The following is a 15,347-nucleotide window of genomic DNA, read 5'->3' on the forward strand; positions in this document are numbered from 1 at the left end:
AACACTTTAAAACTACCAAACCTATGTATTTTCTAGCTGGGGGAATTATATGCATTCATGTGATCGCCCCCTCTGGTATTTTAGACGCCCCCTCATCAGCGCTCGGCTGGCGCCGGCACTGCACGTACGTCTCAGATACGTATCTGCGAGGTAATCACTCAGATTTCCATTCCGTCTGGAAGACGTATTATAAAGGTCGTTTGCCCATATGAATTACGTATCTGAGACGTACGAGCCCAGCCGTTTTGAAGACGCTTTTAAGATCTTTTCAAGACGCTTGATATTTAGAATGATGGTTAGCAGATGTTTCTAAGATATTTCCAAGATGTTTCTTAGATCTTTAAAAGATCTTTATAAGAGCTTTAATCGAGCTCTTTCTAAGATGTTTCTGAGAGCTTTAAAAGACGATTAAAAGATCATTAAAAATAAATTGCTCTAAACTACATCTTCTACACAGTTATACACACATATTATTACAATATATCATTGACAACAATTAAAACAGTATTTTCAATAAAACAGGCAGTTGATTGCGTAAAATTTATTAAAATTAGACAAAGGAAAACATTCATAAGATGCATACCCTTGTGAAAAATTAGCGTACTTAAGTGTATTGAAAGCATACTTTTTGTGTGCTTAAAATAATAAAAGTATACTTTTTGAGAAGTGCACTTGCTGATAATATAATATAATATAAATTAAAGACCACTTAAGCGTAATTAAATGGAATACACTTTAATGACACTATTTATTAACACACTTAAGTGCACTTTTTACAACTGCACTTTTTAAGAATATGTATTTAATTTCAACTTATATTAAGTACACTTTCATCATAATATTTATAAACACACTTAAGTGCACTTTTAAAAATGTACTTTTTAATAATGTCTAATTAAGCTTAATTTAAAGAAAGTACACTTTAATTATAATATTTATAAACACACTTCAGTGCACTTTTAAAAATGCACTTTGTAATAATACCTAATTAATTTCAACTTTTAGTAAGTACACTTTCATAATAATATTTCACTAACACACTTAAGGACACTTTTTAAAAATGCACTTTGTAATAATATCTAATTAATTTTAAATTATAGTAAGTACACTTTCATTATAATATTTATAAACACACTTAAGTGCACTTTTAAAAATGCACTTTGTAATAATATCTAATTAATTTCAACTTTTAGTAAGTACACTTTCATAATAATATTTCACTAACACACTTAAGGACACTTTTTAAAAATGCACTTTGTAATAATATCTAATTAATTTTAAATTATAGTAAGTACACTTTCAACATAATATTTATAAACACACTTAAGTGGACTTTTAAAAATGCACTTTTTAATACTGTCTAATTAAGCTTAACTTATAGTAAGTACACTTTCATCACAATATTTCTTAACATACCTAATTACACTTTTTAAAAATGCACTTTGTCTAATTTAGTTTTACTTAAATGTAACCCTGGTTAAATAATTAAATATTATTATTTTAAAAGTGTGCTTAAATATAATAGAGACTATTCATACATCTACATTTATTTTATAAATGAGGAAATACATGTGAATAATTCAATCTGAATTATAAATCTGAAATGAGTAAACCAATCAGAGTGTTTAATTGTAAGCTCCGCCCTTTTTTTGCTTTCAGATCGAGTCTCAGTTCAGACTGAGAGATGCAGAGCGACAGAGACACTCGATCTGACGCGAGAGTGTTTATTTTGATTAAATATGACTCCTAAGTTCATATAAACTGAAGAAATCAGAATTTAACATGCATATATTCAATTATACAGCGTGATTGTGTGGATTGAGCACTTTTTGAGCTTTCATTTTGTACCTGGTGAGTTTGTTATAATTACCAATGATATTAGCCATAAAAACGAATGTCAACACTTTAAATGTCATATCATTTTATTTGTTTAATCCATACGAGACAAAATAGTGTTATATTGTGATGTTATATGGGTTGGATTGTTCATTGCAGTGTGATTATGTAAAACCACATGGTGCGTTGTGTTCACTGCTGTTCGCTGACGCCATTTTGGTTGCACGTGCCTGTGAAAGACTAAAAGAGAAGGAAACACGTGAATGGACAGGTATTTGTCTAAATTGTCATTTATTATGATGATGGCACTTATGTATGTATTTTATTTGTTTCCTTTATTATGTAGAATTGTTAATCATTATTGATACACAATATTGATGAACATTCCTTGAGCTGGATTTTCCTAATTGATGGCGAGCCTCCCATTTCGACTTGATTGGATCACGAATCTAGAGGAAAGGACAATTTTCTATTTTAAATATTTTTCTTCAGACAAGTAAGAGGATACATTTCAGAAACTGTTTCCTTATTTTGTTTGTTTACTTTATTGAAATGAAACATTTCAGAAGCACAATTCTGATAATTTAAGACTGATCAATACTCCAATTGATAAGAACTTTGAACTTGAATACTGATTTCAGTGTGTTACATATATAATTTGTACCATCTTTGTACATTGATTGTGACTGATTTCTGTAAATGAGAAGTAATTTAGAGGGTGCACCCATAGTATATATAGTTAATTGTATTTTCATTGTTGTTACTATTTTTGTGATTAAGGAAAGAAAAAGAAAGGTTTCTCAATACTCAAAGTAAAATAATTTATTAATCAACTTACCTTCTGTCTCTGCTTGTTGCTCACTATCACTGCTACCTCCTCCTTCGTACCGTGCACCCTTCTGATCTTATTATTATGCCTGGTCCATAAGTAAGTGAGTTAATACCCGCTACATAAAGAAAGTACACTTTCATGGCAATATTTCTAAACACATTTAATAAATGATCATTAGACTGATGTGACCTACCAAAGACTTGTTAATTTAAAGTTCATGCAGTTCTTTTTTAGTTGTCTGTTAAAATGTAAAAAAATTATAACTTTGAGTTTATTTTTTTCTAAGGGATGTAATTATTCAATATTGATAGTTGTTTGTTTGATTCCAATTTAACAATATTAAAATGAGTTTTTTTTTTTTTTTTGGACATATACAACTCATAATTAATTTATTAAATGTACTTTTGCAAAACAAAAAATCTGATTCATAATTTGACTACCAAACTGTTTTATTGTCAGTGTAAGCATTGTGGTTTTTGTTTGTTTGCAATGCATTAAACTGAAATGAATACATATTTAATTAACTAGATTTGTTTTTCAGTATTTTGAGAAGTACATAACCATATTTCACATACAATAGAAGTAGTGAAAGTACATACTGTAGAAAGATGCATTGAAATCACTTCACTGCACTGAAATCACAGTTCAACTGATTTAATTTTATATATTTGAATTTATTTGGCAAACTTTTATTTGAAACATTACATTTAATGAGTAATTAAATGTACTGTTAATATACATTAACTTATTTTTAATTTCACATTAATTGCTTGACAGTAGATTGAACAGTGCACTTTAAGTATATTCTAAAAACACTAGAAGCAATTATGAAAGTAGATATAAAGTTGTAATAAAGTACCAATTAAGTTGTTCCAAAAAATCACTCTTAATGGCAACTTATTACATTTTATTTCAACTTAATATATGATATATGTGAAATTAATTACACTTAATGTGCATTTAGTGCGCCGAAAAGATTGCATTTAATTCACACTTAAGAGTATTGTTAACAGACATTAAATTGCATTTTAAATCACATTAATTTCATGTCTTTCTATTGTGTAGTGGACTTTAAGTATATTTTAAAAACACTAGAAGCAATTATGAAAGTAGATATAAAGTTGTAATAAAGTACCAATTAAGTTGTTCCAAAAAATCACTCTTAATGGCAACTTATTACATTTTATTTCAACTTAATATATGATATATGTGAAATTAATTACACTTAATGTGCATTTAGTGCGCCGAAAAGATTGCATTTAATTCACACTTAAGAGTATTGTTAACAGACATTAAATTGCATTTTAAATCACATTAATTTCATGTCTTTCTATTGTGTAGTGGACTTTAAGTATATTTTAAAAACACTAGAAGCAATTATGAAAGTAGATATAAAGTTGTAATAAAGTACCAATTAAGTTGTTCCAAAAAATCACTCTTAATGGCAACTTATTACATTTTATTTCAACTTAATATATGATATATGTTAAATTAATTACACTTAATGTGCATTTAGTGCGCCGAAAAGATTGCATTTAATTCACACTTAAGAGTATTGTTAACAGACATTAAATTGCATTTTAAATCACATTAATTTCATGTCTTTATATTGTGTAGTGCACTTTAAGTATATTTTAAAAACACTAGAAGCAATTATGAAAGTAGGTATAAAGTTGTAATAAAGTACCAATTAAGTTGTTCCAAAAAATCACTCTTAATGGCAACTTATTACATTTTATTTCAACTTAATATATGATATATGTTAAATTAATTACACTTAATGTGCATTCAGTGCGCCGAAAAGATTGCATTTAATTCACACTTAAGTGTATATACTTAAAGTGTATTATTTATGTAATAAGTACACTTTATAAAAGTACACTTAAGCACACTTTTTTTTCACAAGGGTATTTACACGAGTGTATGCAAAAAAAGCAACGTTTTCCTATAACATACAAAGAAACACAATATCTTTAAATTAATCAAATGCTTCCTCGGGCAAAGAACATCTTTTCCCGATTTTCCGCGTCTCCTTCAGTGCTAGACGGACGGATTCTTCATCTGCAGCAGCTGCATTCTAAAAGAAACCATTACAAAAATAAGGAAAAATTAATTTTACAAACTATGTCATATGTTTTCTTTGTTTCCTCAATATAACTCTGATTAGAATGTCAAACAAAGATAAAATCATCCGTATTAATCGTCAATATCGTGTATATATGAGCGTCTTTGCGTTAAATTCGTGGTACACCACACCATGCACTTATATCGACGTCGCAATGCAAAAGAAGAAGGGCAAGAAAGAAACCTGTCCTGGTCTGGCGATTTAAGGGAACATTTGTTTAAGGTATGTAATACATTTTAATAATGCTGGGTGTGGGATCAGTTAACTAGAAATTTCGTTGATAATAAGCAATGTATGTACAGTAACTAGCTAGTTCACGTTAGATATTTTATTCACGTGTCTGTGGTTATTTTAGGTTTTTGATAGTTAATTTCACTGATAGTTTGAGCCCGTGTAAATTTCTTAAAAAGCTGTAATTATTATTTTATTTAACATTATTATGTTTGCTGTCAAGACTGATATTTATTTATATATATTTATTGAGGTTGATATGTAAACTTAACCTACTCAGTTGTACTTGACTAATGCAATATTGACAGGTCCACCTGTTTAAGTATATTGTAAAACATTTGAACATAACAACATTTGGACATAACATACACACATTGTTTCCGCCTGCATCAATTTAGTTGTATAGCTGCATTGCTGGTTAACACCTCTGGGTAGATTCTCCATGTTCTTCTTTTATGTGTAGCTGCTCACCTTAAACAGATACAGTACATTGAAGTAATGTTTAAAACAAATTAAGCCCTATAATATTGTTTATGTTTACAATAATTGGTAAAAAGTTTGACGGATAAAATGGTTCTTACCATTCTCTATATAAGCCCCTCTGTTAACTTTTGTTTGAGCCTGTCTAGATCTTTTATCAGTCTAGAAAGATGTTGGAGAAAAGACATCATCCTCTTCTATAATCTCCATCTGTAATTGGACTAACAACTGGACCAGTGAATGCAGGTGACTCCAAGATTGTCTCGTTTACAGCTGCAATATCAAAAAAATAATTGAATTGAGGCTTTTTATATACATTTAGTATTTTTATTAAAATTCATAATGAGCATATGTATACATTGATTTAAAACAGTACTCAAGACTGTAGATTTACTGTGAGGTTTTGAATGTTGGACAGATTATCAGACCTGCATCTGCCTCAGACATGTTGATGTTTAGCTAATGACGATTTTAAATACATTTATTTTTATTTTTTTTAGGCAACTTACTCTCCATTCGACCTTGCAGGTCACACCATGGTCTCAAGAGGGAAAATGAGTGCTCTATGGATTGAACAGAAAAGGTAGTATTAAACAGTGTTATGTTGTATTTAAATGCCATGAACAATGCGTTTATGTTTTCTTCCTAATTATGTCAACAAATGCTCTCTTACCTTGCATGGTACTTTAGGTGAATCAAAACTCCAACCATCTGTATGAGGGTCTGGATGGATAAAGGATGCCCACTGGAGCTGGAAATGATGGTACAAGTCATTGATAGGTTTAGGTGATGAGTTTTTGGCTAAAAACCTTTGAGTCATATCAAAGGTGTTAGCTGAGTTAAGGTCTATTCAGACCAGTCAAAGTTCTTCCACACCAGACTGAATCACTAATTTTCTGTTTGAACCTAACTTTGTTTGTAGGGTCATTCTTAAGTTGGTATTGAAAAGGGCCCTGCCAAAACTCTTGCTATAAATTTAGCATCAAACGGTTTTTCTAGAATATCATATGCTGTAGCATTAAGATTTGTGCTCATGGAAATAAGTAAAGTATTTAAACCTGTTTATTAGAAGGAGGTGTCGCAATAGTTATGTCTATATAGTTTATGTTTAACAAGCCAAAATAACTAGGGCTGCTTCTTTTTAAGAACTTTTGGGTATTTTTAAATCAGCCAGAGGAATAACAGTCCTTAAATGTGTAATGTACTGCCATAATTTTGTAATGATCAAACGTGAGGTCAGATTCTTGTTAACCTACTGTGTTCTTTCTTGATGGTTCAGAAAATCTGTTTCGTATGGATCAGAGTCAGACATTAACATCTAATATGTAATATCTAGTGATATGTTTTCTTAGGTAATGCTGTGAACAAATGCTCTTTTACCTTGAATATTAGGTGGATCCACACTTGAACCATCTGTATGATGATCTGCACCCACTGGATCTGTAAATGGTGGTGCAGGTAAGTTTCACAAGTAAACAAACTCAAATCCTATTCAGACCATTCATGATTCCAGCAATAACCAAGTTTTTTCGTAACAATAAGACTGCATTTACAATGCAAATCTTAATGCACAGATCATATTTTTTTGACTATATTCATTTTTTGTTCTGCTCTTTTTATATTTACATAAGACACTATTCATATCTGATATCGGTGTTACAATAATAAGTTAATATGAGTGTCATGATTTGCACTTGAGTTTTGTATCGACTTAAGCCAGGGTCACTGCCAATTTAGGCATGTTTTAATTATGACACTTAAAGGTATAGCGGAAGATTTTCCCGAATTATTTAAAAGAACCGCCCCTCTATATTTTTAAAAAAATGCTCCCGAGAGGGAACGCCTGTTAAACGCGTGCACGAGACAGAGAGAGAGCGTGCAGGAGCTCAGTTCTTCTCTTCGCTCTGTTTACAAGTTTCTGTCGGCATGTTTACCGTGTCTGTGCGGTTCGTGACTTGTGCCAGGGCTAGCATCGCAAATCATAGCTTACATCAACTTTTACCAGCAGTGATTTTAAATGGATTTCTCCAAATAGCATGTCAAAATGTACCTTTCCAGTAGAAACTTCGCGTGGGAAGCCCAACCTGTCCTTTTAGCTCACGCCAGCGTGTGAAATAGTCTCCCATAAACATCTGGTCTTGTTTCTTTATTTATAGTCCTTTCTCTTCACTTTTACACGCATGACACTTTTTCTCTTGCGACCCTCAGACATTTTGAAAAAAATACAGTGAGAACGCGACCTTCAATGAATGGTTGAAACCGTAGCACAACACACATACACGTGAAAGTGTGCAAGCAGAAAGCGAACGTAGAGGCGAGCACGTGCGACGGTTATACGTCAACATATAATCAGAATGATTGACATCTGGGATGACCAATAACAGTGGTGATCCACCCCGGAAAACGAAAATCTTCCGCTATACCTTTAAACAATTGTATATGTACTTCGATAAAGGTTTTTGCAATCATGGAAACATAAGTGAATCGCAGACAGCATTCTTCTTTTACGAATGTAAAATGGCTGGAGTAGTGATGTCACTAGCTAAATTAATTTTCATTTGACCCTCCCCCACAGAAAGACACAGCACATCATTATATCGTTGGGTCCGCCCACTGGTGTTCAGTCTAAAGTACTAGTTGTTGACAATCATAAAGTTGTAATAACAGTAAGATTGTGATGTCAGACAAACATTGTGCTGTTGCTGGCTGTGGGAAATTAGTGTCTTTGTAAGGGTCGCAAATAATTTGAAAATATTTATGTTTCAAAATATGCCCCCCTACCATGAACTAAACTGGACTTTTGCAGAGACCAAGTGTAGTAGGGTACGGAGCGCTCACACTAGTCACACCAAACTTTGGAGGTAAAACATACTTTGGTATGATACAGTATGCATAGTGTGAGTACCCCATAATAATTCTGTAAACCATGCCGCTCCTTAGAGCTTATTTCTATGTATATTTTAAACATTCTTCATTCTCTTGTGATTATTTTTGCAGGTTTCTGAATTGATGTCAGATGCAAAGCAGAAGCTTATTTTCTTCCAGTTTGGCTTCTTTGTGGAAAAATGCTTGAAACTAAAATGCAGGTGACATTCTTTTGTTTATTGAAGCTATGACAAATAATTTGTCTGTTTAGTTAATGTTTTATACAGTGTAACTGTACCTAAACATTGTTCCTTGAGGTCCTCTGCTATTCACATTTTGTATGTCTTCCTTATTTAACACACCTTATTCAAATCATCAGCTCATTAGTAGAGATCTTCATGAACTGAACTGAGGCTGTGTCCAAATGTTCACACTTGTTGTCTTTGCACTAGACTTACATTACGGTTTTTTTTGTATTTGGCCTAAGTATTCTAGTGGGCGTGAAGATCCCAAGCGTGCATGTAGAATTATTCATCCGATGGGACACACTTAGCATGTGTAAAAATTTCAATCCAGGTAGTGCCAGCAATTTGCACCAAAACGTATTTGTGTTTTATTTACTACTTTTAATTTATATTTAACATTTTTAAGTTTTTCTGTAAATAAAATGAACACTCTGAAATGAACATTTGCTTATATCAAACTTTTAGATGCAGAATTCTTTGCTCCTGTAAAAAAGCTCTTTGTTTTGAGTATGTAGCTTTATTAAAGTGTATTATTTATTCAGTAGTCCCTAAATAAACGACACAATGTTGCAGATGTTTCACAAAATGCATAACAATAATGCAGTGAACACCATAGAAATGTTAACATACAATTAAAAGTCTCATGCTTTACATCCAGAACATGATGCACGATAGGATGCACAAAGTGATATTTGGACGCAGCCTCAGTCTGTCAAATCAAAGAGACATACAGAATGCACAGAGTAGTGGGACTCCATGAACAGAGTTGAGAACCACTGCTGTAACTCATTATGCTTACCTGACTCATGCAGAATTCTGGCCTGGTGTTTGGTCCCCCCTTTCTCTGGCTTGTGTCTCCATCATCATTACACTCTTGTCAGTGTAATAGTATCATCGTCTGCGTACCAGGACTTTCTCCTTCAAGCTACATTTTTGTCAAGCTGCAACAAGTTGGAATACATAATTATTAACGTTTAATGATTTTGATGTATGAAATATGTAACAAAAGCAAAAAATGTATAGACATTCTATTAAGAAATTACCTTTTTGTTGTTTGTTTACTGACCTTTCAACCATATTGCATTTATAATTGATCATCATATCTTTGGTCTACTGTTAACAGGCTACTGTAGAAAACAAAGTCAAACAAAAAAGAGAGAAAAAATTATAAATGCTGAATGTGTCTCATCTTAAATAGATTGTTGTTGTTTTTGTTTCATTGAATTTGGATGTTTTGATGATTTAAGGAAAATTTACGTAGCATATATATATTGATGTTTTAAATCAGAGTTTGTTAATGACACTTAATCATTAACAAACATTTAAAAAGGTTTATTACAATACTAATTGATAATATTAATGTAATAATCTTGTTTTGTAACACCCTAAATCACTGAGCGCACAAACGCTACCCCTGTTACAAGCATGAGTGGTTGACTTCATGCAGACATGCGCAGACATTGAAGTACCGCGAGAGTGATCACGTAATCACGCGGTACTGTGATGTCATACTGGTTAACGCTAAGCCACGTGAAGCCGGACACAAGAGCCGTTTCCCAATGTCAAGGAAGGATCCTCGGAAGCTAGAATTTCGAGGATGCTACGTCATCGACGTCCGTCGAAGGACTGTTCCAATGTCGAGGATCCTCGAAATTTCAGCCAAGGACTGAGTCCTTCGTTCGACAAATATCCCATATACAGGAAAGGATGCAAATTTGTATCCTTCGCGCTCTTCACGCGCTGAAATCACCCACAATCCTCTGCGCGCAGCACCGAAAGCACACCTTTCAATCACGTAATGACGTAATGACGTGCACTTGCTAGCCTGTTCCATTTAACGTGTTCTCCGAATGCTTAAAAGGAGCCTCGCCTCGCCTCTGAAAGAAGTGACTTGTAAGGACTAGTCCTGCCAAGGAAGTATCCTTGACATTGAGAAACGGCTAGTGGCTACACTAATCTTTGGGCTGGAGTAGTATGGCGAGTGGATGCTGCCAATTCAAAGCCTAACCTGGAGAAGGATAAGGAGCAGCCTAACCTTCCGTCGCCGCCAGTCCGTGTGGAGTTTTGAATGGATTTGATAGGGACTGCAGACGTAAGACCGGCGGTGACGTCACGGCGAGTGCATGGAAGAATCGTTTACCGGCGGCGACGTGACGACGGCGCATGTTCGAAATGTACTAAAAAAATACGTGTACTAAGTACGTCTGAACTATGTACGTCGCCTTACAACACGCCTGATACATACGTCGCCTATTATGGAAGGCCAACAGGGAAAAAACGTGTTAAAAATACGTGTTAACACGCACCACGTGTTAACGCGTAAATCACGTGTTAACACGCACTACGTGTTAACGCGTAAGTGCGTGTTAACACGTAAATCACGTGTTAACGCGTACCTACACTGTTTTCTTTACCACCACCTACTGGTGTGGAGCTTTGAAAACACAGAAACAAAGAAGGCTTGGATATCACAGGATGTAATCTAAAATATATTTTGAGCATTTTATAAAAGCATTAGTAGGCTACAACTACATATTTTTAAACAGTTAACTATAATCATTCAACCCTTGAAATTCATGACCACTTTCACAAATTTCTTCAAACTATATTTTTAAATACACTTTAACTTTATCATGTTTCTAAAGCCTAACTGGTAACTGACAAATGAAAACAGGACATTATGTTTTCACAGGTCAACCCATATGCATTATATTTGTTTGTTAGTTCCTTTGATAACCACCTTAAGTCTTATGAAGCTGCTATTGGTTTAGATAGCTTTATAGTAAATATAGTAGTTTTGCTTTATCCTTCAAAGTATAATTGATCAATTATAATTTTTTTATTATCATTAGACACACACAGGAAAAAACAATAAATAACACTGGTGAGGATCATATACGTCCTCCAGATGCTGTGTTGTCTGTGTAAAATGTGTCGCGGTTGTAAAAAGAGGAATACTATGTGAATGAGTCCTTTTTCTTAGGATGTTTTTATCTTTGCTGGAGATTGAGCAAGCAGTACTGTAGACTCTAAATACTCATCCTTTTCAGTATTGTTAGGAAAACAGAGATGTATACCATAGTTTAATGTTGCATGTGCAAATAAACAGTTGTTTTGATATGATGCTCTCTATTTTCCTTGGCTTTTTTCATAAGGGTTAAAGTGCCTGACACACTACTAGTAGAATACATTAGGAATGAAAAAAGATACATGATGCTTTTAAAATAATATATTTAACTTTTATTTATGCCATAAAACAGTAATTACTAAATTTAAGACTCAAATTCCACAGGAAGAAATATCTTTGCATTTACATAGCATTTCTTCATTTAATAATTGATTAGTTCGTAAATTGTTGAGGAGACAGGAGCTTTGCAGCATCCAGATGTGATAAGGAACATGGCCCTTCCATTGTATGGCACATCGCATGGAGTATGAACTACCCTATCTTATGTGATTTTGTTAAATGGTTTATGAAGCCTTTAATGGACAGTGGTCCCCTGCTTCAAAAACAGCAGACCTCCAACATCAAGCTTAGCAGAGCTGGGGTGGTTGGTGAGAATCATTTTGGTTGGCTGAAGAAAGATGGTGATGACCTCAGAAGTGCAATGCCTGCAACACATAAATGGTAAAGTTTATTGTGCTGCCCTGGGAAATGGGTGACCTAGGAATGTTAGTATATGTAGGCTTAATGCACATCACAGCCTGTAAACTGTTAAGTCTTATAACTTCATACAATCAGAATGTACTGTAGTAAAAACATAAATGAAAAAGAAAACAGAACTTTATTACATGTACTCTAGTAAGAATTAGGCAAATTATAATGGAATATAAACTCCAAAAGGATTTTTTTTGCTCAGTTATAAATGAATCTTATTTAATATTTGATTATTAATAAAACCCATAAACAACAAACATTGGCAACAAAGTCATATAATTGTTTTCAACCAAAAACATTGTAATAGGTAGTATTGACATAGGAAACAGAAATACAGACTCTCTAAAAAATGCTAGGCCCATCATAAAGACAACTGTGTAACTAGAAATCAATATTAAAAGGTATAAAGTTGAGACCTTACTTACATCACTTGGTCAAAAAAAAGTCACAGACTCAACTGTAGGCACCAAACAGTTTATTGAATGGGCAATGAAAATCTCAATTCCAGAATGCAGAGACTCACCAAGCAGCAGAGTGGCACTAAATTGAGTCACTGCTCAGAATGGCACCTTGCAGAAAGAGTCAGAGTGCAAGGCATCAGTCAGGAAATGTTATCAGGGAGAGCAGCGAGGCAGGCAGACGGGATGAAGAGAGCCAAAAGAAGAGCCAACCGATTTAAAGCTAGGCATAGAGAGGGAAGATGAGGCTGGGAGAACGGGGCAGATGGCATCAGGGCACAATCTGGAGAGAACAGAGAAGAGTCAGAAAGAAAAAGCACTGACAGCGCATCTCATAATTAATGAGATGATGACTAGAGGGAGGGGAGGATATAGCTGGGATACACTGCATGATTTTTGGCAGTCCCAAATGAAAGATTACCATCATTTGTGGCAATTTCTGTGATCGTGGCTCTTCGGTGGTCCTATGTCGACCAGCGTACCAGTATTTGTTTAACACTAGCACATTCTGGTGACATTGCACTTAACTGGAGTCACACTCATCACAACCTATAAGTCAATAGGTGTCATCATTATACAGTCTACATGCTTGTCGTACCCAAGTTTAAATGATCCATGTCGCACAGTGTGATAAGGTAATGATATTATAGGAGAGCAAAAATCTTGCAGTGTATCCTGGGCTTAAGACAATGACTGGTACGTGCATGGCCACCTGTCAAAACAAACCAATGACAAAACACACAGCGTACAAAACACATAAACAGAAACAACCGATCAGAACAAAGCTGTGACACACTTTTAGCTATAGTATTCAATCACATACTGGTTGCCCAAATTCATTGATTGTTTCTATCTAATGAAACAGGTTTTGGAATGTTTGGTGTGATGGTTGCTGTATCGGCCAGGTTAACAAGTGAAAACTCTTCTGTAATCAAGTGCTATTTGGGGCTGAATATTTCATTTAGTATGAAAAGTAAAAGTTACACTCTGATTTTGATCTAAAATGCTTAAAAATATCTAAATTAAGTGCAGGTGCAAAGTCATAGATATATTCATTTGTGACAGTTCTACTGTTTGCACTTGAAATAAACACAGACATGACATGTAGATAATAAAAATCTTTAACAAAAATATAATCTGAAAAAGGATAAAGATGTTTTAACAATTTAAAACAAAACTGTTTACTAATAATAAAACAGACAATAGCAAAAAGAATAAGCATGCATGTTTAAGTTAAGAAGAATAATGAGCTTTTTAAAAAGTACTTGTATGTCCAGTTGTGCGGCCTGGAGTACATTGCTTTGCATGTAGTCCTATAAGGATCGCTTGGTCTTCTTGAATATATTAAGTCTTATAACTGGTTCAAGTATGCATTCTCTCATCAGGCACACTCTTACAGCCTCAGGGTGGGTCATTGTTCATAATTTGGTCATCTAAATAAGATTTGGTCAATCTTGTGAATAAACACTGGGTGAATAATCTGTGAAAGACAAGCATATAGAAAACCATAAAAAGTTGCTTGTATTAGTAATAACTAGAATCAGATTTGTTTTTATGATTTTTGAAACAATGGATATTCAAATGTAAAATCATAGTATTAATGTAAAATCAACAAGGAAATTATATAGATCAACGTACTCTAATAATGCTACACAGTAGGCCTACAAAGGAATATAGTTTCCCTCATATTTGGACAGATCTGTGTTATTAACTCTCTTGCCAGTTTGTCATGAGTCATAACTTTATGTTCATATTTTTAAATGAATAACGAACACAACGCATTCATTTAAACAGCACTAAAATTTTACCTCACTATATTGTCTCCATCTGGGAAAGCCTGACACTGTTTCCACTAACTTATGTTATTGCAGTTATAAAGACTTTTGCCCAAGGCCATTTACATGACAAAACTGTCTTCTGTTGTTACTGCTGCTTCTTTTGTGTTTGTATTCCTCCATAGTACTTTTTGGCTCTTCCGTGTGGTTACGTTACCCTTCCGTCAGCGTACCTGGCTTATGATGGCTATGAGGTAAGCTTACGGCAAACTCGACGTAATGCTTGGATCACTATATCATTAATTATTCACACAATGACAGTGCCTGTCGTAACGCATTCGCTGCAATATAATTATTCATAAGCTTGTGAGCGAGCACTTACCTAATGCTTACGATGAGCTGACGTTACGATCTTCATCTTCTTCTTTTGGTTTAATGGCGGGTTACGAACCAACTTTAAAGGTGCATACCGCCACCTGCTGTGATGGAGTGTGAAAATAATGATCTGCCTCTTCTATATCCTGTTTTATACAACAGTTCTTTCTGGTTCTCGAATCTGATTGGCTAAGAGCTATGCGATATTGTGCTGATAACGGCACTGTAACCGCATCACCTTTCATATTATTCCGCCACCTAGTGAATGGAGGTCCTAAGCAGGCTCATCTCTGAATGGAAAAACACAGACGCGCTGTTTTGAATCACTCTCCGTGTGTCTCATTAGTTTACTAGCTCATAAATCAGTCTGTGAATCCCCAATCGGAAGTAATTATTCTGTCAAAGATCAGCGCTCTTGGATGTTACGTTAAAGTTAATGGGAGAAATGTCTTGTCACATCGTGTGGA

The 15,347-nt window shown here is 34.0% G+C and overlaps 2 long non-coding RNA genes across 4 annotated transcripts; one reads left to right on the top strand and one right to left on the bottom strand.

Moving 5' to 3' along the window:
* Positions 1–4,425: 4,425 nt before the first annotated feature.
* On the bottom strand, positions 4,426–15,033 carry LOC135747166 (uncharacterized). 3 transcript variants are annotated; one of them, XR_010531711.2, is made up of 11 exons: positions 14,888–15,033; positions 13,996–14,210; positions 12,796–13,013; positions 9,681–12,226; positions 9,414–9,555; positions 6,885–6,944; positions 6,178–6,255; positions 6,014–6,067; positions 5,606–5,777; positions 5,398–5,495; positions 4,426–4,745 (listed from the first exon to the last, which is right to left on the bottom strand). It is a non-coding gene; the product is annotated as an uncharacterized lncRNA (long non-coding RNA). The 3 variants fall into 3 exon arrangements; XR_010531710.2 differs by having other exon boundaries at positions 5,394–5,495; XR_010531712.2 differs by lacking the exon at positions 14,888–15,033 and adding an exon at positions 14,539–14,881 and having other exon boundaries at positions 5,394–5,495.
* LOC135747167 (uncharacterized) lies at positions 5,618–9,559 on the top strand. The gene is made up of 6 exons (XR_010531713.2): positions 5,618–5,750; positions 6,005–6,087; positions 6,195–6,267; positions 6,897–6,962; positions 8,502–8,590; positions 9,427–9,559. It is a non-coding gene; the product is annotated as an uncharacterized lncRNA (long non-coding RNA).
* Positions 15,034–15,347: the final 314 nt, after the last annotated feature.

Source organism: Paramisgurnus dabryanus, chromosome 1 (genome assembly GCF_030506205.2).
Source record: "Paramisgurnus dabryanus chromosome 1, PD_genome_1.1, whole genome shotgun sequence".
Taxonomy (NCBI): Eukaryota; Metazoa; Chordata; class Actinopteri; order Cypriniformes; family Cobitidae; genus Paramisgurnus; species Paramisgurnus dabryanus.